The sequence below is a fragment of the Gracilinanus agilis genome, chromosome 2 (assembly GCF_016433145.1).
Source record: "Gracilinanus agilis isolate LMUSP501 chromosome 2, AgileGrace, whole genome shotgun sequence".
Lineage (NCBI taxonomy): Eukaryota > Metazoa > Chordata > Mammalia > Didelphimorphia > Didelphidae > Gracilinanus > Gracilinanus agilis.
The window spans coordinates 468,148,797-468,176,200 of record NC_058131.1 but is presented as its reverse complement, the minus strand read 5'-3'; the positions used below and the strand labels follow the sequence as shown (position 1 = coordinate 468,176,200).

The window sequence follows — 27,404 nt, the reverse complement described above, 5'->3', positions numbered from 1 at the left end:
TTAATGAATATAATATTTACCAGTTACAATAAAAATATTTTTGTTGGGTGAAGGAAGGATCTCTATAATAACAACTGACATTTTATATAGTGCTTTAATAGTTTGCATAATGCTTTCCTCAAGTTCCCATGAGGGTAATAGTACAAGTGTTGTTATCTCATTTTATAGATGTTGAAACTGAGACTCACAGAGGTAGCAAAAATTGGAGCCAAAATTTGAAAAAGATTTTTTTTTCAAATTGAAGACTACCAAAAAAAAAGTTCTTCCAATGTAAAGTTTCTATCTTCATTGAAATAAGAACTGGAGAAAGTACGATGATTTAGTAAGTAATAGAAGTATATATCAGAGGCTTACATGTTTTAACTTTAGCTTTGTGGCTTTTTAAACTTGACTGGTCACTTAATCTCTGTATTTTAGCATAGTGACACACCCCTAGGCCAAAGTACACAGTGAACTAACACTGCTTAAGATTTCAGAATACTTTTGTACTTTGTGGTATCATAGAGTCTAATCTGAATAATATTATGGAAAGAGGTTTGTCCTTGTAAACAAATGTTTTTCAAGTATTTTTCCATTTGTGACATGTTAACATACACAAAGTACCTAGAATCCCCAAATAAGTATTTTAAAAATCATATGATCATTGATTTAGAGCTGGGAAGGACCTTAGAGGCCATCTGCTCCAAGCCTTTCATTTTACAGGTGAGGGACTGAGGCCAAGAGAAATTAATTGACGCATTCAGGGTCATATAGCTACTATATGTGTGAGGCAGGATCAAAGGGCAGGCCTTCTTTACTTCAGGTTGTTGCCTCTGCATTTATGTTTGCATTTATATTTGCATTTATTCCTTGTTTCAATTTAAATTGGATTGATGATAACTTCGCATAAATGTTTTCTAATTTTTTTAATAGCATAAAGAGGTGATTTGGATGAGGGAGGGGAAGTTATTTTCTAGATCATTTTACTTGATTTTATGGGTTCCTTCCATTCACTACATCAGAGATGTTGAATTCAAGGACTGGGCCAAATATGACCATCAGAATGCCATGGAGACTCAACTAGGTTAATATGTAATTGGAAACAAAATAAATAAAAATATAATGCAGCAAAGATGATGTTAAATTGCGGTTTATAAAGTATCCCTTTCTATTTGAGTTTGACATCACTGCATTATACCTCATTGCAAAACAAACATTTAATATACTTCTCAACTTGTATATAAGCAAATAAAACTACTGTTTTGAGGTTCTCAACATATAACAGAAATTGTTGTGAATGTTGGAAACTCCCTAGGTAATTTTTAAAGAAGACCAGAGCTACAGTGGCTTAAAATCTTTTCACAGCTGTTGTTGGTACTGTAACTGTTTTGAGAGAAAATAGATTAGCCTTTAGTTTCTCCTGTAACTAGAAACCTCCTAAACTAAATTTAGTTTGGAAATTCTCAGCCAGTAATACTTTGAAATGACTGCATAGTACACCTTAATAAACATATTGGTAGGGGACTTTATAAAGAACTAAGACCATTTCAGACAAGAATATTCTATTCTGAGTATTCAGAATATTCCTAAAAGGAACCCAGGAATCTAGTTTATTTAGCTGGATCTGTTGATTTCTCCACTAATATAAAATGCAGTCCTTTTATACTTTTTCATCTAATAATTCTTATCTTTGCCTTTCATAGTTTGTACAACTTACTAAAAGTCTTCCTTTGGCCATTTTAATTTCTTGAGAGAACAAATATAGTAGCACTATTATTTCTTACCTATTAATAATAGGCTCTCATTTTTTTTTTACTGTCAGTGATCTATCACCTTTTCTAGTTATACATGTCTTTTGATTATGTCCTTGCCTATTCTTATGTGTAAGTCTCATGTTTCACCATACATTTTTTAGTTATTTTTTGATTTGCCTATAGTTTGACTTCATGTACATGACAGGAGAATATTGGTGTCAGAGATGTGTTTTTGTGGGAGACAGCATGGAAAGCATAGATTTAATTTCCTAAATGCAGTCTTGATCTCATCCTATTCAATTGTGGGTTTTGGTGAAGGTTTCCTCAGCTCTAAAATGTTGGGATATTTTCAAATCTAAGATCCACACCAGTCACCTCCCCCAGTTCTTTTGATGCCTTGGGATATATGGAACTCTTCTAGTGCTACTATTTGCTCTCTTACTGTCTTATACTATACTCTATCTTGGGTTTCGTCTCTTATCAACAACCACTTGACCTGTATTTGAAGCTTTTCCAGTTCGTTACAATAATTCAAGATAGAGTGTAGGCACAGGAAAGATCCAGAGAGTATCGTTTAAATACTGCCATCATCATAGCATTTATATAGTGTTTAAGTTTGCAACACTTTGTTTTCATTTATTCCTCATAACAATCCTTTGAGATAGGTGCTATTTTTATCATCTCTATTTTATAGATGAGGAAACAAAACCTAGGGCAGTTAAGAGTCTTGCCTAGGTTCATGCAGTTACAGTAGCTAATATCTGAGGTGGAATTTGACCCAAGATCTTCCTTACTCCAAGTCCAACTCTTAATTCCTTCTCCTAAAAGCTTCTCAATATTCTGGGGAACATTTGAGGAGGGAGAGAATACTTTGGGATGAAAATCAAGAAAGATTACATGAAGGAAATAGCACCTGAGCTTAGCTTTTAAGATAATTCTTCAATGAATTAGCTTTTGTTTCCATGATTTGTTCTTTGATTATCCAATTCTTTAGGAGTAAGTTAATCACCAGTTAAATTTGAATTCTTTCTTTAAAACCCTTCTTTAATTTTTATTGGGTTGTTGTTTGTAAAGGATGTGCTTAATATTATTGACCTTCAGCATTTGCTTTTGAGGCTTTTATGCCCTAACTCTGTGTTGGTGAACCTATGGCACGTGTGCCAGAGGGGGGCTGCTCCCTTCCTCCTCTCTACATATGCCTAATGACATTTCTCACATCACCTGCCCTTCTGCCCAGCAACCCAATGGGAGCGCATCCTGCCTCCCCTGTCTGGAGTAAGGTGAGGGGCTCACATGTGGCATGAGAATTGCAGTTTGGTCACTCAGTCTCTAAAAGGTTCGCCATTACTCCCTAACTCATGATCAATTTTAAAAAGGTACCTGAATGGCATTTAAGAATGCGTAGACTTAAAAATTCCTATTCATTAGTTTACAGAATTCTAATTTTTATAAAATGCTTTTAAAGTCCTTAACATATCTTTATTAGATTTTTCTAGTTCTGAAGTGGGGCATATTGGGGTTTCCAACTATTAGAGCTCTATTGTCTTTTGTTCCTTGCCATTTGTTTAACTTTTCCTTAATAACTTAGAGACTGTGCTATTCAGTGCATATATGTTAAGTATCTCAAAATGCTTTTAAAATATAGTTTTTCTGTTTATCTTTTCAACCATGTCTATTTCTATTATTACCTTGTCTGAGATATCGCTCTCTGCTTTGAAAAATTTATCTGAAGCATGAATTGTGCTCTATTGCCTCATTTTAATTTAATGTGAATCTTTGTTTCAAGAGTGTCTCTTATGAACAATATGATTTTTACATGTTTTATATAAATTTTTCTGCTACCCTGCCCTATTTCATGTGTAAGTTCATCTCACTCCTGGTTAATGATTTTTAATTTTATATTTCCTTCCTTCAAATTTTTCACTTTCTTCCTCTTTATTCCTGAATTGTGTTCTTTCTGTCCTTGCCAGTTTCCATGTTGTATTTCTACAACAAATTCTTTGTGTATGTTCAGTCCTCTTTAGTCCACTTCATAAGAGTACTTTCTATTCCATCCCTTATGATGAAATAATAAATTCCTTCTCCTTCATTCCCCTATGTCTAGTCCTTTTAAGGACATCACTAAAAAAACCTTCATGAATAAAATAAAGTGGAAAATGGTATATTTTGATCTGCATTTAGATGCCATCAATTCTTTCCTGGTGATATATAGTATTTTTCATGAGTCCTTTGGAGTAGTCTTGATTATTTTATTGCTGATAACAGCTAAGTCATTCATAGTTGATTATTGTACAGTATTACTTTTGTGTACAATGTTCTCCTAGTTTTGCTTACTTCACTTTGACTGCGTCAGTTCATATAAATATTTCCAAGTTTTTCTGAAATCTTTCTGGTCATCATTTTTTACTGCACAATAATATTCTATTACAGTCATATACCACAACTTGTTCAGCCATTCCCCAATTGGTGGACATCCCCATAATTTTGCTACCTCAAAAAGAGCTCTTATAAATATATATTTTTAAACCCTTGACTTCTAGTTGTAAGAGCTAGGCAATGGGAGTTAAGTGACTTGCCCAGGATCATACAGCTAGGAAGTGTCTAAGGCCAGATTTGAACCTAGGACCTTCTATTTCTTAGCTATATTTTTGTTAATAGGTTCCCCCCTCCCCTTCTGAATGGTCTAATTGATATTAGGGCCTACCCTCTGCCTCAATCCCTGTATTATTTCTCAGCTTCTTGGTAGTATGCTACAAATTCATTCCTCAGTTGGCTATTTTCTCTTTACTTTGTGTGATCTTTAATCTGGAGTCAACTATTCCTTGCCCTAGACTAGAAATTCTAGAATGATATTGAAAATTACCCTTGCGTTTGACTTCCTGAGTGGACCTCCAGTACTGGTACCCAGTCTCCCTGACCTGGCCCTATTTCTTGCTTTTGCTCCCATTGCTCAGAAGAGTACATGGTTGGGTCCTGTCTTCCAATGCTGTGATTCTTGAGGGCAAGCTAGGAAGAGGAAGGTGACATAGAAATGGTGAAGACTTCCTCTCAGCCCTGAAATTTTGGGATATTTTCAAATCTATACAACTTGATATATGTTTGAATCTTAAAAAGGATTCTTTTTCTTTAATAAAGGATTCCTTTAAATCAGAAATTCTTAATCTGGAATACATGGACTCCCAGGAGATCTGTGGGTAGATTTGAGGGTGAACGGTTTATAAACCTGAATCAGAAAAAAGTTACTTATTTTTTTCACTGACTTCTAATTGAAATTTAACATTTGCTTCATTTAACTGTCAAAAGGGTCCATAATGGGGGGAAAAGGTTAAAAATTCTGGCTTTGGTTCAGTGATAGCGAACCTTTTAGAGACAGAGTGCCTAAACTGCTACCCTCATGCTGCATGTGAGACCCCCCTCCCTTGCCTTATCCCAGGCAGGGGAGGAAGCACTCCCATTGGGCTGCTGGGCAGAGGGGTAGGTCATGTGAGAAATGTTCTCATTTGAGGGAGAGGGGAGCAGCCTACTCTGGCACATTGATGGCAAACTTTTTAGAGAAAGAGTGTCAGGCCCCACCCCCACCCCACTCCCTAGACCAAGTGCTATGCCCCTTCCTTCCCCCTGAGTGCCAAGGATACTGCCTCCACCCCACACAGGGGAGGGAGAAAACTTTCCCATTGGGCTGTTGGGCAGAGGGGTGAGTGAAGTGAGGAATGTCCTCATTGTAGAGAGGGGGAGGGGAGTGACCCAAGCCTTCACTCCACTTGCCCACCTTATCCTCTGTGCGCTCCCATTGGCTGCTGGGCAGAGGGACAGGGGATGAGAAAAAATGTCATCGGGGGTGGGGATGGGCATGGGCTCACAGAGAGTGCCCTGCGTGCCATCTTTGGCACCCATTCCATAGGTTCACCATCATTGCTCTAGCATGTGCTATAGGTTCACCAACATGGGTGGTCTAGATCAGTGATTCCCAAAGTGGGGACCATCGCCCTCTGGTGGGTGCTGCAGAGATCCAGTGGGGCGGTGATGGCCACAGATGCATTTGGGGGCAGTGAATAATTGTAAGAGGGTGGTTATAGTATGTGACAAGGGGCGCTAAGTAATATTTTTTCTGGAAAGGGGGTGGTAGGCCAAAAAAGTTCAGGAACCATTGGTGTATAGATGCTTATGGTACAAAGAAAGGGCCTGGAGTCCAAAAACTTAGGTTCAGCATCTACCTATGATACTTCTTGCTTTAAGCAAATTGCTTAATCTCTTTAGGCCTCAGTTTCCTTATCTTTAAAAATTAGGTTATGAGGCAGCTGGGTAGCTCAGTGGATTGAGAGTTAGGTCTAGAGACAGGAGGTCCTAGGTTCAAGTCCGACCTCAGGCACTTCCCAGCTGTGTGACCCTGGGCAAGTCACTTAACCCCCATTGCCCACCCTTACCACTCTTCCACCTAGGAGCCAATACAGAGAAGTTAACGGTTTAAAAAAAAAAAACTAGGTTATATTAGATGACCTCTAAGGCCCCTTTTCACATTATCATAGTATATTTAAGTATTTAACAAATTATTAAGTTTTTTATTTGTTAGAGCCCCTCCACATCGTGGGGGTTAGAAAGGGTGTGGTACCCCCATGAATTGGAAAATTTTGCGTGAAATTTTTTGACCCTTCATACCAGAGAAGAAATCAGAATTTTTTCTTTTTCTTTTTATGGGGTGTTTACAGTACCTTACTGCAAAATTTGGGTTGAATATTTGGTCATAGGCTTCCTCTAAATTTCTAACCTTTGTCATCTGCAGGCTTTTGTGTTCTTTTTGTAAACTTAACTTTTTACTTAATAAAACTTTAAAAAAGAAATTTTTTATATTTATGGAATTTAAAGGTAAAATATGTTGATATTATGCTATCCATATATTTTGTGCATTTCTGAGTTTCTAAACTTTTTATGTCGTCTGTTGGCTTTGCCATCTGTAGCTTCATCAAAACTTCCAGAAAATTTCATTTTAATTTGTTATATCAACTGTGTGTGTGTGTGTGTGTGTGTGTGTGTGTGGGTGTGTGTGTGAGAGAGAGAGAGAGAGAGAGAGAGAGAGAGAGAGAGAGAAATCTTACCTTCTGTCTTAGAACTAATACTGTGAATTGATTCCAAGGCAAATAGCAATAAGGGCTAAGCAATGGGATTAAGTGACTTACTTGCCCAGGATCACACAGTTAGGAAGTGTCTGAGGCCAAATGTAAACCTGGGACCTTCAGTCCTGGTCCTGGCTCTCAATCCCCACTGAGCCCCCTAGCCACACCATCCACCACCCCCACCCCCCGCCCCCAATCCCCCTTGATATATTGAAATCATTATGGTGGAAATTGAGGTATGGAATGGATACTTGTATAGTGCATTAGCAATCACTGAGCTCAGTCTGTAATTGTACCAGAATCCATGCTATAGCATCCCTGAAAAAAGTCATCTGATTTTCATTTAGAAACATACAATAAAGTGGAACCTATCATTTCCTGAGGCAGCCCATTCTATGTTTGGGTAGCTTTCATTGTTAAGACTTTCCCTACATAGAACATAAATCTTCCTCTTTGTGTCTTTTGTACATTGTTTCTACTTCTGCCTTGTGGGGCTGAGAAAAACAAGTTAAATTACAGTTTCACATGATGGGCCCTTCAAATGTTGCTCTAAATTTTCCCTGGTCTAATCTTTATTCTTGATTTCCTTCAAATGATTCTCATGTGGCAACATCTCAAAAACTCTACCATCCTGATCGTCGTCTTCTGGGCACTTTCCACCTTGATGTCCATTCTAAACTATATCACCTGAAATTGTATTTTAGATGCAGAAGAATACAGTGGGACTTCCATCTGGCTCATTCTTGACATTGTTTATCTGAAGTTTAACATTACTATAGCTAGGGGCAGCTAGGTGGCTCAGTAGAGTACCGGGCCCTGGCACTGCCTGGGTTCAAATCTGGCCTCAGAAACTTCCTAGCTATGTGACCCTCAGCAAGTCACTTAACCTTGCCCTTCTGTCTTAGAGCTGTTAACTAAGACAGAAAATAAGGGTTAAAAAAAAAAAAAAGATTAACCAGCTTTTCTTGCCTGTCATATCCCTGGCCACACCTCTCTCCCATTTTATATTTCTAATTTTTTTTCCCACATCTAGAGAACTTTTTTTTGTCCTGACTAATATTAAGCAGGTTATTTGCTTTACTAGCTTTATGTCACTTACAGATTTGAAGACTATACCTTCTATTCCTTTTTTCTGAATCATTGATTAAAACCCGCAGGTCAAGAACAAACCCCTCTGAGGAGCTCTACTGTCATCTAGCCCGTATCTTTTTTTATTTTTACCAAGGATAGCAGGAAAGAATCTGTCTAGTATTTTGCTAAAATCAAGATAAACTGTATACAGTATATATAGCATTCCTCTGATCCACGAGTTTATTTACCTGCTAGACAAGTAAGTGAGGTTAGGATATCATGACCTGTTCTTAATGAATCTATGCTGACTCTGCACAGTTATTTATTTGAAATGCTCTCTAACCACCCTTGTAATAATACATTCTAGAATTTTGCCACAAATAGAAATCAGACTAATTGCCCATAGTTGGCAATTTCTCACTTTTCGTTTAAACACTGGTACAATATTCTTTTCTAGCCCTGTGACACCTATAGAAAAGAGCAATATTAAATGTTTCTCTCTGTTTGGTAAAGGCATTTTTCTCCCCCAAGAGTTCATTATTCCAGTTACAGGTTTAGTTAGTCCCTATCCCCCTAACCTCCTAGTAGTCAGTGTTTTTGTTTCTTTTTTAATTTTAGTTTTTGTCTTTTCTGCCACATTTTTACATCTTTTGGTCTTCTGATGCAGATCAATTTCCCTCTCACCTTATTCAGATCTTATTTCTTTTTAGTTTTTATTTTGACACATCCTTCCATTTTTAAAGAATAATTCATTCTTTACTCCCTCTGTCTTCATTTATAGGAGGGAGGTTAGAATGTACCTTCAGCATGGATAGTTATTTGACTGTCACATGTTTTATGTTGCTATAGTTTTTGAAAGCATGCTCCTTAAATCCTTTTTCTATCTGTGACCAACTCCTATATCTTTCTTTCACATGCTGTCACTTGACAATCTTTCCATTGTGCACCTCTCTGAACTAAATATTTCCAGTTTATTTCTTTGGCACAATCTCAAGTCCCTTTCCCAATGTGATTGCTTTCCTCTAGCTATCTTCATATTTTCAATGAGCATTTTAATAATGTTTCATATAGAATCGAGCACACTATTCTGTTATATTCCCAGGGCAGAGTATAAAAGAAACTTAAGGCTAATAATAAATGAAAATAAAGCTACTCTGAAATTGTAAACAGATGAAAAATGACACAATAAAAATTTGATTGAATTTTCAGATATGCCATATTTACTCCAAAGTTTAATCACATTTAATTCTGTCGCTATGTAGGAATTAGCTTAAATCGACACAATCCTAGAATTGATAGGGACCCTAGAAAACATCTGGCCTTCCTCTCTCTTTTACTTTATTTGTAACATAAAATTATTTTTTTATTTCTAATACTTCTATTGATGCTCAGAGTAATAATGGATGTTAGGCCCAGTTTTACCACCAATGCACCAAAGCTACATCCCCAACTAATTAGTGCATATCCCTAACGTGGTTGCATGTATTCAAATTTTCATTCTTCAGAGTTATTGAAATAGGGAAACTGGTTCCAGTCCAGTGAAAATAATGCAATGCATTTAAATAATCCAACGTCTAAAGGGAATTCTTTGTTCCAACTACTCTGGAATTAATTGTATATAACCTTAGGCAAGTCACTTTGCTGCTCTGGGCCTCAGTTTCCCATGTGTAAAATGAGTAATTTATGTCACCTGAACTGCTACTGCCTAAATTTGGAGGAGAGCTTTCAGAATCCAAGTTAAGTAGTATCAAACAAAGCTTTGCTATGGTTTGTTGAAACAAATGGAATGAAATCTTCCTAAGTATGTTACTCGCAAAATGAGACTAAACTGCATTCTGTAATGTGAAGTACACCTGGAATTGCCAGTACCTTCTGATTCTGAGTGCAATAAACGTTGATTCTGATTGTAGAATTCTGTGGCTTAAATACTTAACTGTCTTAAAAGTCATGTCTCAGGTCTCTCCGGTGTGCTTTCAGGGAGTTTACGTTTCTAGGCTTGAACTTCTGGGACTAAAGAGTGTCTGCAGTCAAGGTTTGTTACATCTCAAAGTCAGGATTAATCTGGCTGCTGAGTTTTTTTTTTTTAACTGTTTCCATTCTTAACTAGTGACACAGCCTATTCTATACAAATGGTTATTATTAGGGAATTTTACTTTATCTCCTTTTCTCTACATTAAAAATAGAATCAGCCTTTAGTTTTAAAACATTCTTACTTGATTTGAATGAAAACTTCCTAGGTATTAGCACTGTAATTTTTTTTTGGCAAATGTGAGAGTATGGGAATAAGAGTTTTATCTTCTCTTCCTCTTGGCTTTTGTAGTCACTTGGCTAAATTATAAAATCATTTATGAAAATATTTATTTACATATTGAGCTTAATATTGTGTTATAAACAGAAATCTTTATAATATTTTTTAATCTTCAAAGGAAAAGTGAATTATGAGCCTAGAAAATACTTCAAATATGAATACAATATTGTTCAACCAAATTGCTCCTAGAATGGGTCATCTCATTAATCTTATTTTCCTGAAAAATTTGTAAGTGACAAGAGTTGTATTGACATTTTAATGTTGGTAAAACAGACTTGAAGAGAATGTTTATAGTTTATGGGGTCATATATTTAAAGCTAGAAAAGGACCTTAAAAGGCCATTAGACAACTCTTCATTTTACAGATGATGAACTAAGGGACCAGAGAGATTTAAGTACATTTCATAAAGTCGTATCATCAAAGCCAATGTTCAAATCCAAGTCTTATAACTCCAAATTCAGTACTTTTGACACCGTATCAAACTTTTCTCCCTGGTGAAATAGAACTGTAATATTATTATTAGGAACCCAAATTTTAAACTGGCAGAATCATCTACATTTCTCTATGCTTAAGAGTCTCTGTTTAATTTGCTCACATATTGTGGTTTTATTCTTTAGGTAGAATAAATGAAATCACATAGAAATAAATGAAATGAAGGATAGTTATTATTAGCAGCATGTTATTCCTAAAATATTTATCTAATTTACTTCTTGCTGTCATCTTTGGCATTACAACTTTCTAGTTTGTCCTACTTATTATTAATGAGTCCTAGAGATTTTTCCAATAGGCATTATTTCCAAGGTCATCTCTGTCTTGGTTTTCAGGATCACGGAGTTTTATACTGTAGTGTGCTGAGAAGAATACTGGGTTTGGCTTACCTCTAAGACCTTAGGCAAGTCATTTTGCTTTCTGAGCCTCAATTTGTTCATCTCTAAAATGAAGGGATGAGATTTGATGCCTTCTAAGATCTTAGAAATATAGATCTAAAGGCCATCAATTTCAATTGATTTTACAGATGGAAAAATAGAAGTTGAGAGAGTGAAGTAATTTACCAAGATCAAATGGGTAGTAAGTTGCAGAGATGGGATTAGAACCCATGTTTCCTGATTCTAGAGTTACTGGTTTTTCTTTAAACTGCCCTGTGATGCCCTTCTAGTTCTAAATCAATGGTCTGATAAGTACTGAATGCTGAATAACTAGTTGCATGAATATGAATATATTTAATAGCATGAAGAATTGGTATTTGTTCTAGAGAAATTTTTTAGGTTCTTTCTCAGGTTATTTTCTCATTAGTCAGTACCGTCCGCAAGATATTTATAAAAGTCTTTCTATATAATTAATCTAAAAATAATCTTTTTAATTAACACCTTCACGTTTCCTGTTTTCCTATTTACAAATTCCCTTAGTTCTGGAATTCTTTTTTTTAATTTGAACAAAATTAATTAGTTAATTAAGGATATTTTCCCATGGTCACATGCTTCATGTTCTTTCCCTCCCCTCTTGCCACCCTCCTCCTGTAGCTAACGTACAGTTCTACTGGGTTTTACATATGTCATTGATCAAGACCTATTTCCATATAATTAATATTTGCATTAGGGTGATCACTTAGAGATTCTACATCCCCAATCATCCACATCGATCCATGTAATCAAGCCAGTTGTTTTTCTTCTGTGTTTCTATTCCCACAGTTCTTTCTCTGAATTTGGATAGTGTTCTTTCTCATAAGTCCCTCACAATTATCCTGGATCATTGCATTGCTAATAGTAGAGAATTCCATTACATTTGATTGTGCCACAGTGTATCCATTTTTGTGTATAAGGTTCTCCTGGTTCTGCTCCTTTTTTTTTTTTTTTTTTGAAACCCTTACCTTCTGTCTTGGAGTCAGTACTGTGTATTGGCTCCAAGGCAGAAGAGTGGTAAGGGCTTAGGGCAGGGGTTGGCAACGTATGGCTCTTTCTGCAGGAGTCATAGTCAATTTTTTTTTCAGGCGCTGTTATAGGAGTGCGCACTGTGAGCACTGTATGTCTCTCATGAAATTACATTTTAAAAAATGTGGCATTTATGGCTCTCATGGCCAAAAAGGTTGCTGACCCCTGGCTTAGGAAATGGGGGTCAAGTAACTTGCCCAGGGTCACATAGCTGGGAAGTATCTGAGGCCAAATTTGAACCTAGGACCTCCTGTCTCTAGGTCTGGCTCTCAATCCACTGAGCTACCCAGCTACCCCCGGTTCTGCTCCTTTCACTCTGCATCAATTCCTGGAGGTTGTTTCAGTTTACATGGAATTCCTCCAGTTCATTATTCCTTTGAGCACAATAGTATTCCATCATCAACAGATACCACACTTTGTTCAGCCATTCCCCAATCAAAGGACATCGCCTCATTTTTCAATTTTTTGCTGCCACAAAAAGCACGGCTATAAATATTTTTGTACAAGTCTTTTTCCTTATATTAGATCTGGAATTCTTAACCTGGGGTCTTTGAATTTTTTTTTTTAAATTTGGATAACTGTATTTCAACATAATTGGTTTCCTTTGTAATGGTACTATATTTCATTTTATACATTTAAAAACATTCTGAGGTGTCAATAGGCTTTAAGAGCTTGCCTAAAGTCTTTAACACAAAAAAGGTTAAGAACCCGTGTTATAGACTTTGCTGTCTAATTTGTTCATATATTGTTATTTGAGTCTTGGGGAGAGGAGAGTGTTGAGGTTCTATGATATGTCATAGACTATGAACATAATGTTATTGCCAAGATAGGTACCATTTATTTTTTGTTGTTACCTCTAGTGCTGTACAAATCTATTTTTGTGTCATTTGTTAATGTTGTGTGAATTTGTCAATAGTGTATACAGTTCTCCACTAAAATTTAGATTTTTCTGATAGTGTATATATAAAAGTTAACAAATCATAACTTTTTAAGTAGTCTCATTTTTATAGCTATGGATTCTTACATGTAGAGAAGTTATAGCTATGATTTGAATTTTTTTAAACTTAGATGACTATTTAAACATACATGTAGAAGAATTATATCTATGATTTTTTTAATCATTCAATTACAATATAAGCAAGTGTGATAAAGATGAAAACCTTTGGTTAGTTAGCCTAAAATGTGCATATTACAGAAAGGTATATTCAGAATTATGCTAGAAATCATATTCTTTAAAATGTTTTAATTTCTTTGTAAGCAAAGAGAAACATTTAAGCATATGAACAAAAATGTTTTAAAATTTTAATTCATTGATTATAAGGGCATTATTTTACTAATTAATTTTTAATATATTTTATATGCTATTTATAAGTTATGCTATAACATAAATAATATATTAAATATATAATAAATAATATCATAATAAATATCACAATATTTATTAGTGATTAACATGCATACACATTTGCGTACACTTCTTGTTTACCTATCTGTTTAGATAAACAAATAGCATGTATTAAATTTTAGCAAACTGGTAAAGGAGTTATTCTATGTATTTAACACTTATTTTTTTGTTGTTTAATGTCTTAATTTGTTTACCTAGTTGAAACTACTTTGGGGGGAGGTTGGGTTCTGTTTCCTTCCACCTTAAATCTTTGCATATATTTTTTGGGAAGTCTTCATCTTTGTCATTTTTTTGTCACAGTATTCCATTCTATTTATATCTCATAATTCATTCCCCAGTACTGAACATAAAATTTGTTTCTAATTTTTTAGTATTATAAATAGTGCTGCTAAGGATTTTTTATTTTATGGCCAATCATGTTTTCTGTTATTATGACCTTAGGGTATAGGCCTAGAAGTTAGGATCCCTGGATCAAAGGCCATAAATATTTTCGTAATTCTACATTCCTCTCCAAAAACTAATTTACAATTATACCAGCAGTGTTTTTTTTTTTAAAGGCTTGAACTAGCATTGAGTTTTACTATTCTTTATAATCGTCATCTATTTGGATATTAGGTGATAAGAGTTTAAAACATTTTCATTATTCTGATTACTGGAGTCTTTGAACCTTTTTTTCAAATGTTCATTGATACTTTTGACATCTTACATGTTCCAAACAACTCGTCTTTCCCTGAAACCTTCCTCTTTTCCTAACTTCCCTATTGCTGTTGAGGGTACCAACAAACTTCTAGTTACCCAGGCTTGCCACCCTAGAGATCATCTTTGATTCCACACTCATTCTTAACTTCCCATATCCAATCTGTTGCCAAACCTTGTTGATTTTATTTTTGTTACATTTCTCGTGTACATCCCCTTCCCTTCTGATACTGCTAACACTAATGAAGATCCTTATCATGTCATACTGAGACTATTGCAATAACCTGCTGGTTGGTCTCCCTGACAAAGTCTTTCTCTACTCCAAGCCATCTTCCAGCTACCAAAGTGATCTTCCTAAAGTGCAGGTCATATTCCCCTGCCCTTCCCCCCATTAAATTCTAGGAGCTATCTAATATCTCTAAGATGAAATATAAACACCTTTAGCGTTTGAAGAGCTATACCCCCTTAACCCCATAACCGGACACCTTATGCTTTCCCACATAGTCTGAAAGTCAGTGACATTGGCCTCCTTGCTATTCCTTGAGCAAGACACTCCATCTCCTGACTCAGAGCATTTTCAGTGGCAGTCCTTCATGTCTAAAATGGTCTTCCTTGTCTCCATTTCCCATCTTCCTTCAAATCCCAGCTAAAATCTCACCTCCAGGAAGCTTTTCTCAATCCTCCTTAATTCTCATTCGATCCATTTCTTCCCATTTATATCCTATACGTAGCTTGTCTGTACATAGTTGTTTATATATTGTCCTCCTCTTTAGATTATAAATCCCTTTGAGATCAGGGATTATCTTTTGCTTTTCCTTGTATTATCACTTGGCACAATGCTTGGCACATAATAGGTTCTTAATAAATGTTTATTGACTTAGATATTTGTTTATATCCCTTGATTCTATTGGAGAATAGGTATTTTCCTTACACATTTGTATCCATCTAGTTCCTTGTAGATTTTGGGTGTCATTTTTTCATCAGAAAAGTTTAAAGGTCCTGACCCCCATAACTTTTTCTAATTTTAGAAAATATTTTTATATTTTCTTATTTCCTTTAAATCACAGCTCTTTGAGAAGTTTTCTCAAGCCTCTCTTTTCCATTCTCTCTCAACTGAAGATCTTGCCTCTTACTTCACTGAGAAAATTGAGGTCAGTAGAGCTCTTTTCTTTCCACTTCTTTAAGTAAGAACTCCATGACATTCTACATTCTCTTCCTTTTTCCCAGTTTCTGAAAATGAGATGGTCCTTCTTGCCAAGATCAAACCTTACCCCTAAGACTATCCTTTCCTTCCTTCTCTAGCAGATTACCTTATCAGTCATCTCCCACTTTCTAAATCTTTAATCTCTCCTTATTCAGTGGTTCTTTCCTTAATACTTTCAAACATGTCTGTTCCCATCCTTAAACTGGAGGCAGATAGATGGCTTATTTGGATAGAGAGCCAGTCCTGGAGATGGGTTCAAATTTGGCTTCAGAGATTTCCTATCTGTGTGATCCTGGACATTTCACTTACCCCCATTGCCTAGCCCTTACTATTCTTCTGCCTTGGAACTAATACTTAGTATGGATTCTAAGGCTGGAGGCAAAGATTAAAAAAAAAAAAGTCATTTGACCCTACCCTTCAAGCTATCTTATCTCCTTGAAAAAGCTGACTACACCTATTTCACTAAATTTATATTTCTTCTCATTCATTCTTCAACTCCTTGAAATTTTCCAACATTATCACTCAACTGAAAAAACTTAATATGCAAATCCGATAGTCTTCTTCCAGTCCTATTCCTCTTGATTTCAACAGTTTTTAGCACTACCATCTCATCCTAGATATATTTTCTCTTTGAGGCATTTTGATACTATTCTTTTCCTTTTACCTATGATTTCTCTTACTCAATCTGCTTTGATGGTTTATTTTCCAGATCATTCTTCATAACTGGATATTCCCATTCTGGCATCTCTGTACTTCCTTTAAGATAAAATATAAACTCATTTTTAGCTTTTAGAAACCTTTACAACAGGGCTTATCTTTTCAGCCTTGTTGGATATTACTCCCTCTCTCCAACTTTGCAATCCATCAACTGCAAATGCTCTCTCTCCTGTGCATTTTACTACTTTGCATATTTTGTTATTATAGTTTGTCCATACTGACAATTCTCACTTTTGATTATAAAGTGGTTTTCACACGATGCAAATTTGCTGGTGGAAGTGGGGAAAGGAGGGAAAGAAGCAAGAAGGAGGCCACACCCTATGAGAGATAGGGTTTACACATAGTTCAGGGACATGTTGAGGGTCCAGGACAGAGAAGGGAGAGGAAGAACACTTGATGGTGGCAGGGTTACACACAGAAACATGATGGACAGATATGAAGAGAGACAGGAGAGGATAGGTTGCAAATGAGAGCTAGGAAGAGACATACACAAGAGCCAGACACCCAGGTTGGTCAAAAGTCTCCTGTATGAGCTATGGTTTCTCTATATATTTGTTGTTCTGCATTTACTTGGAGGTTTTTTTTTTTTTTTTGTTTTGTTTTGTTTTGTTTTTTGGTGGGTGATGGGACACCAAGGCAAAGGGCAGAAGAAGGGAGAGAGGATTTTGAATAAAAAGACCTGAAATTCTGCCTCATGACTGTATCACCTTAGGATCCTAGATTTAGAGCTGGAAGGAGACCTTCAAAATCATGTAGTCCAATCATTGCATTGAAATTAAGTGACTTAGTAAGTCTAACTCTCAGATAAAAAAGGAAAAGCATTCATTTGTAAAAAAACATTTATAGCAACTCTTTGTGTTAGCAAAGGAATGGAAATTGAGAACATGTCCATCAATTGAGGAATAGCTGAGGATGTTGTGGTATATGATTGTAAAAGAATACTATTGTGCTATAAGAAATGATGAGAAGAAAGGTTTCAGAAAAACTTTGAAAGACCTTTATGAAAAGAGGCAGAGGGAAGTGAGCATAATCAGCAGAACATTGTAACAGCAGTATTGTATAATAACAATTGTGAATGACTAACCTATTCTTAGTAATACAATAATTTAAGACAATCCCCAGGGCCTCATGATGAAAAATACTATTCACCTTTGGAGTCTGAATACAGACTGAAATATTATACTGTATTTCATTTTCTTCTTTTTTTAGTTCTCTTCCATAAAATGATCAATATGGAGAAATGTTACATTATTGCACATGTAAAAGATATATCAGATTGCCTGCCAACTCAGGGAGAGGAGAGAGGGCAGAGATTTGACTCAGAATTAAAAAACAAAAACAACAAAGGTTAAAAGTAGTTTTTACATGTAATTGAAAGAGGAATTAAAAAAGAAAATGAAGTGACTTGAGAAGGCTTATAAGCAAATTGGCAGTACTAAGATATAAAACTTTGACTCCCTTTGACTCCAAATCCAAGACTCTTTCTACTGCATTTTACTTTACCTCTGTGAACCTCAATTTCTTCATCGGTAAGATAGATATAATGCTTTTATAGTCTCTTCCTCAAAGGGTTATTTTGCAAATCAGATATGAAATATCTCAAACTGAATGAGCTCTATTAAAAATTTCAGCTCTTAATAACTGGTTCTGCCTTGGAATTTAGAATTCAGTAAAGTTATTTTATAGGACAAATGTTATATTACATGATTGATTATTAATATTGTACTATGGATTGTTCAGTTTTCATTTTTGAGGTCTGTACCAAAGCTATTTATTTTTAGTTTCAAGCAAATCTTGCTTATCTGATAGATCTGTGAGTTGGAGATATTATTTATTCTAAGGGATTTTGATGTTTACTTGGACTGAATATAGAAAGAGTAACGTTGGTGTTTCATGGGTAGGTGAACTGTGAAACAGCTGGGCAAAAAAAGGAATGAAAAATTCTGTTAAAATTCTCTGAATGTTCAAGTTGAACCATAGACTTAAATGAAGACTTCTGGCATCATTTCCACTTCTATATATGTTTATATCAATGAACATTAAAAAAAAATACTCACTATGATCTGAGTGCCAGAAGTACAAAGAAAGGCAAACCCACTCCCCCACCCCCCAAAAAACTAAGCCCTACCCTCCAACTAGTGTCATTAAGTGAGATCTAACATGTTTCTTTTGGGGGTGAAGGGGCAAGGGAAGGTAATTTAAAATTTTTTATCTATAAAATAAGGGAGGGAGTGGACAAAACAAATTCTTATGGTCTTCTCTAGCTCTAAGACCTTTTAGGTTAGAATTTATCTCAATACCAAGCTTAAGATTTCCAGAATATTCCTAACATGCATTTTTTTTGGTTTATGCTATCCTTTGTTTATGCTTTTTTGCATCAGGACTAATGGGCATTGTTTTGCATGGTTTCACATGTATAATTGATACATCGCTTGCCTTCTCAGTAGGTGGAATTAGGGACTGGAAGGAAGAAGAAAAAGGTGGAACTCAAATTTTTTTTTTAATTTTAAAAATAAATAATACATTTGGGGAAAGAAGACAAAGTATGGTGGTACTTACTGTGCTAGCCCCAGAACCAAGGGAGAAGTGTGCAGCAGAGGACAATTGTATGCCTTAGCATATTCCTGAGATTCTGTAAAATAGTCTAATGTACAGGTTATTGGTTTTTAAGTAGACTACAAAATTTTCGTTTATTATTGATTTTATTAAATCTTAATTTCATTTACTAAACACATTCATTAGATCTTCAAAAGAGGAAACATTTATTAAACTATATTACTATGTTCAAAGCACTATGCTAAGTGCTAGAGGTACCCAATAGAATGTAAGAAAGCACCTGCCCATAAGAAACATATATCTAATGAGATATGATGCAATAACATATTTAAATATATGCACATATATATAAATAATACACAAATATATGTATGTTTGTGTGTGTGTGTGCATATTTTAAGCTTAAAATTAAGATAAATTCTGAACCTGTAAGATCAGGGCTTAGAGCTAGAAGAGACCATAAGAATTCATCTTGTCCAACTCCTCCCTGATCAGGAAAAGCTGGAAATAAATCTGAGATTTAGAGGATGTGGCCTCTAAGAAGAAGGAGTGAGGAAGAATAGAATGGAATTGAAAGACAAAATGTCCTCTGACCAGCATTTAGAAGGACAGTAGAATAAGTGAAAAGGAATGATGTGTAATAAGTTGGGAAAGATAGGGTGGAACCATAAATGTTTGGACTGAATTGAATTGAATCTACCCTGTTCAAGTTTAGAAAGGTACCATCATTTTCTTATACAATATTTTAGCAGTCCATGTTTTTTGTCTATGTCATTTAGGATGTTATCAATTTTGATCGTATTTTCTGCTTTTTAAGCCTAAAGAGTTCAAAAATCCTATTCTTTCTTATACATTTATATTATTTAAGATATTCAGAATCTTATTTTGTTCACAGGTATCAGAAAGAAAAAAAGAATATTAGAGGATCAGCTAATCTAATTTTCTCATTTTCTTTGAGGAAGTTGAAGCCTTGATAATACAAAAGGATTTTCCTCGGGTCACAGAGCTAGCTGATTAGAGTCTTGAGATGTAGAGCAAATGATATTCAACATAAAATTCCATGCACTTAAAAAAAATAATCAGAGTTTAATATGAAAGTAGAATACTGTTTTCTGTTTAAAGAGATATATTTTATTGATATCTGTGGTTTTTTTTCATCACCTCCATTTCCCATATTTTTCTCTTACTCCCCCTTATAATAATGAATAAAAAAGGAAGAAAAAAAAGTTTAGCAAAGCTAACCATCCCTTTGAGGAATATGGTCCCTTATCTCTGTAAAGAAGAGGGGAAGTGTCTTCCCTTTTCTTTGGGACCAAGATTGATCACTAAAATTTCATAGCCATCATTTTTAGTTGTTACATATTGTTTTCCTAGTATTGTTTACTTCATTCTGAATTTGTACATATGCCTTTTCATATATCTATTAATAATGATAATAATTAGTCTTAATAATAATGATAATGGTAGCTAGATATTATGTAGAATTTTGATGTTTGCAAAGCACTTTACACATTATTTCATTCATTTCTCATAATAGCTTAGTGATATAGGTTCTATTATTAATCTCCATTTTACAAATAAAAAAATTGACACAGAGGATAAACAATGGTCTAAGGTCACATAGCTAAAGTATCTCAGGTAGGATTGAAATTCAGGTTTACCTGACATCCACTATACCATATTCATTTTTTCTTATAGCACATTTCTATTACATTTTACTCGCTATAATTTATTTAATCATTTCCTAGTCAGTGAGCATCTTTTTTATAGTTTCCAATTTTTTGCTGCCACAAAATATGTTTTTAAAAGTTTTTTTTTTGCTCCACTTCTCTCCCTGTACTGTTTTTCTTAGAGATCTTATCAGATCTCATAAGTTTCAAATTCTCTGATCTATTTATCTAGCCCTATCCTAAGTTTTAGTCTCAACTGCCTCTTGAACTGGATGCCCCAGTACACATCTTAAATTCAACATGTCCAAAACAACTTAGTATCTTTCTCTACCCATTCCCCACCATCTCATCTTTCTAATTTTCCCGTTACTGTTGAGGGCACCAATATCCTTCTAGTCTCACAATCTCAGGGCCATCCTTTATTTCTCTCATTCTCACCCCACATATCCAAGCTATTGCCAAGTCTTTCATTTTTGCCTTCACATCTCTTGTGTAATTCCCTTTCTGTTCAGGGTGGCCATCCTGATGGAAGCCATTATAATTTGGTTCCTGTACTATTACAATTGTCTACTAGTCTCTGCCTCAAGTCTCTCTCCCCATGTCCATCCATTATCCATTTAGATGTCAAAGTGATCTTTTAAGTGCATGTCTAACCCTGTCACCCTTACCCCATACTCATTAAATCCAGTGACTACCTTTTATCTCCAAGATCAAATATAAAATCCTCTATTTGGCTTTTTAAAAAATGTTATTTCAAGATTACATGTCAAATAAAATTTTAACATGTTTTCTGGCATTATCCAACTTGCATTCTTTCCCTCCTTTCTACCCCTCCTCCTTTCTCTAGAAGGCAGGTAATGTGGTATAGGTTGAAATATATTATCATATAATACCTATTCCTCTGTACATGTTGTGAAACAAGACACATTGCTTACACTAGAGAAAAATTCATAAAGGGAATATAGTGAAAAACAGTGCTTCATTTCATGAGTTGCTTGGAGTTGCCCTAGATTCTTGCCTTGTTGACAATAGTTAAGTCATTCACAGTTGATCATCATACATTATTGTTGTTACTGTGTACAACATTCTTTTGGTTCTGTTCGCTTCTTCAGAAGTCTGTGATCATCTTGTTTGTTTGTAGCACACTAGTATTCCATTACAAGCATATATAACAACTTGTTCCAGTCGTTTCCCAATTGATCAACATCCCTTTAGTTTCCTTTTTTTTTTTTTGCCAGAGCTGCTATAAATATTTTTCCACAGGTAGATTCTTTCCCCTATCTTTAATTTTTTTGGGATATAGACTTAGTAGAAGTATTGCTGTGCTAAAGGGCATGCACAGTTCTATGGCTCTTTGGGCATGGTTCCAGGTTGCTTTCCAGAATGGTTGTATCAATTCACAGCTCATTACACATTACATTATACATGTAATTAATTAATAGTGTATTAATGTCACATTTTTTTCTACATCCCTCCCACATATATCATTTTTCTTTTTTGTTGTATTACCCAGTCTGGTGGGTGTGAGGTGGTACCTCAGAGGTGTTTTAATTTGCATTTCTAAAATTAGTAGTGATTTGGAGTATTTTTATATGACTAAAGATACTTTTAATTTCTTCATCTGAGAATTGCCTGCTCACATATCCTTTGACCATTTGTCAATTGGAGAATGCTTTGTATTCTCATATATTTGACTTAGTTCTCTATATATTTGAAAAATGAAACCTTTATCAGAGAGACTTGCTGTAAAGATTTTTTCTTCCCTGCTTATTTGCCTTTTAATCTTGGTTGGATAGATTTTGTTTGTGCAGAAACTTGTCATTTTTGCTTTATTAATAACTTAGAACATAGCTTACAGTTCTTTTGAAAAGTGTTTATGCAAATTCTTTGACAACTTCTCTATTGGGAAATAACATCTTTCTTTTTGTTAACCAAAGTACAAATCTTCAGGTAATAATCCACAGTGACCCCTTGATCTTTTTCCTTAGGTCTCAAAACCCTGCCCTGCATTTTCTATAGTTGGGATGTCATTTCTACATGTACGATTTGACTTTTTTATTTACTGCTTTTCAGTGCTACTTTGCTCCCCTTTTTACAAAGTGCTGAAAATCTTTCTATAGGCCCTTTTTATGAGTTTGTCTTTTCACTAACTTGATGAGTTTGGTATCATCCACAAACTTAGAAATTTGACTCCTTCCTTCAGATAATATTTGAAAGATATTTAAGACAAATTCCAGTATGAAAAAGGTCTTGAAGAAGCCTATCTTTTAACTACTATAAATTAAGGGTTTGTTTTTACTACACCTTTTTCTTTTTCTATATTGAAGAAATTTGTAATAAAATACATTACTCATTTCCCCCATATCCCTTGGGAAGCATAATTTCCTCTAAGTGATATACAAAAATAAAACACCCTTTGTATACATTTTATGTACTTTGAACAACCTGTTTTGAGCTTATCTGTAAACATCCCTTAAATTTCTATATAAATCATTGGTTACTAATTTATCCTTGTCTAACTCCTATCCCTCAGTATTCCCAATGGGAGAGGAGAGGATAGGTCCTTAATTAAATTAAATGATATTGTGAAGTATAATGGAAAGACCTTTGGGTTTTAATTCCATCTCTGCCACGAAATAGTAGAAGCTTCTAACAAACCAAGGAAGGTAGTATCTTGGTTTATATACCAGTGAATAAAGAGTCCGAGTGCGAGTGTAGGTTCTAGCCCAGTTATTGTCTACCCGTGTAATCTTGAATCAATCACTTCATGCTCTGAGCCTCAGTTTGCAAATAAGTAAAATAAGGGAATTCAGGGTTTTTAACTTGGGCTAGACAAATTTGGCTCTTGTTTGCATGTTTTAAATATTTTGATAACTTTCATTTTAATTGATTTCCTTTATAATCCTATATATTTTATGCATTTTTGCATGAGAGGGAATTCATAAGAATTACTAGACTGCCAAAATGATTCAGTACACGCAACAAAAAGACTAAAAAACTTTAGACTGAATGATCTTTGAGATCTTCTATAGTTAAAAGTGCCCATTTTATTCCAGAATAAGGGAAAGTCATAAATTTTCTTTTAACATTGTTAAAGTGAAAATTTTTTTTACCATATTCTTCTTTTCATGCCCCTTTTAAGGGGTCAAATAACACTTGTCTTTCTATTCTCCAAAATTTTATAATGATAAAATCAGGTTAAAATGAATATCAAGGACTGTGTTGAAAGGAAGAGAAACCAAAAACATTTATTAAGAATTTATTATGTGTAGACATTGTGCTCCTCTCTAGAAACATTGTTTTAAACAGAAACAAACAGCCCATGCCTTCAAGGAGCTTGGTGTGGGCGTGGGGAGACAGAATGACAACAATTTACAGAATAGGTAAAAAGTAAATACAAGTTAATTAAAATATAGCTTAGTTTCAATTAACAAGCATTTATTTTCTTTTTCCATATATATTCCTTTTCCCTCATTAAAAAGAAAAATAAAACCCTATAAGATATTCATAGACAAAAACAAGTTCCCTCGCTGACCTTGTCTTTGTCAGAAGGTGGAAGTATGCTTCATCATCTGTTCTATGGAAGTCATGTTATTAAAAGGACCTCATGTAAAAAGCATTGTGCTTGAGCTGAGTATTGAAGGAAGTTAGGAATTCTAAGAGGGAGATGTGAGGAAAGAGTGCATTCCAATCAAAACAGGTGTGTTCTATTTTGGGTCTTGAAGGAAATCAAAGAAATTTAACCAAGAGAGATGTGGAGAAAGAATATGGTAAGCCAGTGCAAAGCTTGAATATAGGATATAGAATTTCACATTCAAAGAACAAGAAATAGGACAGTTTGACTATAGAATAGAGTTCATGAAGTAAAATAATATGTGAAAAGCCTGGAAAGATACTTAAGGACTATTACTTTATCAACTGCATGGAGGGTAGATTGGAGAGAGGAGAGAATTTAGGGAGACCAGCTAAGAAACTATTGCAGTAGTTAAGGTGAGATAGGAGGTATGGTGGTGGCCATTGTTTAAGTGGATGGAAGAGAACAAATGCAACTTACTGGGTAATTGTGATGTGGATTGTGGTGGGGGGAGTAAGGGAGAGTGAGGAGCCTAGGGTAATTCCTCAATGATTGGAGGGATGGGGAGGTAATTTATGAAAATAGGAAAGGTCAGGTGAGGGGTAGATTTTTTTGGGAAAATAACTTAAATTTATTGAATTCAGAATGTCTATAGAATATCCGTTTAGAAATGTCCCGTATGCAGTTATGAAATATGGGGCTGGAGCTAAGAAGAGAAACTGCTGGATATAGAAATCTGGGAATCACCTACATAGAGATAGTAATTAAAAACTTAGTAGTTCATCAGAAACCTGAAGAGAATGTAGAGCAGAGGTTCTTAATCTGGGGTCCATGAAGTTGTTTTTTAGAATATTTTGATAACTTGTATTTCAGTGTAATTTGTTTCTTTTGCTTTATTTTATGCATTTAAAAACATAATATTCTGAGAAAAGCATCCAAAGGTTTCACCAGAATGCTGAAGGGGTCCATGACAGGAAGAAATAAGTTATTCATCCTTGCCATAGAAAAAGAAGAGGGCCCAGAACAGATGTTTGAGATTCACACAGAGGATCTATATGAATATGAATGAATGATATCCAGTAAAAGAGACTGAGGAGTGGCAAGATGGATAAAAACAAAACTAAAACTTTAAGAAAACTATTGCCATTAAACCTAGAGGTGTAAGAGTAAGAATCCAGGAAGGAGGAGGTAGTCAACTATATCAAGTGCAGCAGGAAATTCAAGAAGAATTTGGACTGAGAAAAGTCCATTGAATTTGGCAGTTAAGTAATAGAATATTTTTGGAGAGTAGTTTCAATTGAGTGATAAGGTTCAAAGCCAGATGGCAGGAGTTTTTAATTTGAGAGAGAGGAAAGAAAATGGATGTAATGAATATTAGAAGCTTTTTCTAGGCCTTTGATGAGAGAGAGAGACAGACACAAAGAGTGATAGCTTGAGAGGATGATAGGGTCAAGTGACAGTTTAATGCTTGGCGAAACCAAGGCATATTTTTTGATGGATAGAAAAGAGCTATTAGATAAGGAGAAATTTGGGATAAGAGGGGGAGTAATTGTGGGGACAACCTGTTAGAAAGGGGATGGGTCAGCAGAAGAACGGCCTCATAATTAAAGGTTAGAGTAAAGGAGAGAATAGAGGTTGTTGACAAAAGGTTTTGAGATGTAGACTAGGAGTAACATCCTCTTTTTTTCTCAGTAAATGAGATGGGAAGAAGTAGTAAAAGGAGTAGTATGGGAGGCTTAAAGAGGGAAGATTTAGAATTGCAACTATGGGGAATGCTATATAGTCAATTAAGGAGGCATAAAAAAGCCAATTAAGGAGGCATAAAAAAGCATTGCCTAGCAGTATTATGGAAATGGGAAAAGGCATTCATTCATAATTGGCATTTGCCTCTTTTACTTCTCTCTCCCCTCCTCTCTTCTTCCTAAGCATTTTTTTTTTTAATTCCAACTCTTAGAAGTAGCCTTTTCCTTCATATACTCTTCCTTTCTCCACCCTTGTAAAACTATCCCTTACCTGGCTGGGCACTATTAAGACTGGGAGATTATAAATTGGTAGGTTCCATGTATCTTAACTGATCAGTTAGATCTGGAAGCCCAACCCTATGTTTTACTGATTAAAAAACTAGGGCGGAGTTGGCCCTACAGAAAATTGTAGAGTAGGTGAAATTCCCAACTTCCATTACTATTTATACCTAATTAATATGAACCATAATTATTATTATGCATAATTATTATGCATATCATTAAATTGTTGGATTAAATAACTAAAGCCTATCTCTTCTTAGGATGAATATGTTTTCGGCTTTTCATACCTTAAAATGAATGAATTCATATTTTAAAGCATTTTTGTGTGTTGAGATAAGGTGAAGCCATATAAATATCTAATTAAAACTGAATATCAGGACTAGCTCTTACCATTTGGATTAGTGGGATTCATCACTACTGTTAGAGACTCAATTCTAGGCAGAGAGCGGTGGAGGAAAAGCCTCCTTCCAAGAAAAGGGAAGCTCTTGTGCCCCAGTCATCACCGAAGTTAGGTGATAGGAAAAGAGGAGAGGCTGCAATAGAGGAGTGCTATTCCTTTAGCCAAGATATCTCCTTAATACTTACCAAGGAAGATGTTTCTAAGTTGGTAGGATCTGAATAGACCAATAGAGCTACTACTGAGAAATGTTATCCTTATAATCACATTCAATAGTTTGTCTTCCCTTTGTGTTTTTTAATTCTTACTAAGCAAAAGTTACAATTCTTTTCAGCAAATGTTTTTTATTGTTTCATTGAAATATATATTTTTTTAGTATCTTCATTACTTTCCATTTGGTACTTCAGAGGGAAAGTTCAGAATTAGCTCCTATGGTGGTTAGAATAGTACATATAAATAGTAATTTGGTCTGTTCTTTTAAAAGGAAATTACTATACTACAGTTAGAGTATGTCTTGTAACTTTTTACTTGGCTTTTTTTTCCCTTGTCTCAACATGTATATATGCATATGTGTAGTGTGTGTGTGTGTGTGTGTGTGTGTGTGTGTGTGTGTGTGTTTGTGGGGGGTGCAGAGAGTACCTTTAATTGTTCACACTGTCTGGCCCAGTTGGTCTCCCCACCTTGGGTAGATGAAATTTGAATACCATGGGGAAATTAGCATATTGTCATGTCATTTAAAATCCTAAATGAAGAATTTACAGCATTGTCTAGTAGTATTCTTTTTTGGTATTGGAGGTCTGAGGCTCATATCCCAGTGATGCCTCTGAGGCAGCAAGAGGCATCATAGTGAAATAGAAAGGACACTGGACTAGGAATCAGATCTCAGTTATAGCTCCATTAACTTAACTATTTCCTTGTTAAGTCACTTAATCTATGAATTTAGTGTTGCTTTCCTATTCTTTTAAAATCTTCCTATTTCTCCCCCTAATCATGATTTAGTTAGGACTATT

General features: G+C 35.0%; 1 protein-coding gene across 1 annotated transcript in view; it reads left to right on the top strand.

Annotated features, from left to right (window-relative positions):
* The window catches only part of PPM1A (protein phosphatase, Mg2+/Mn2+ dependent 1A), a 56,277-nt gene that overhangs the window by 15,963 nt on the left and 12,910 nt on the right, over window positions 1-27,404 (top strand). The gene's annotated exons all lie outside the window — the stretch shown is intronic.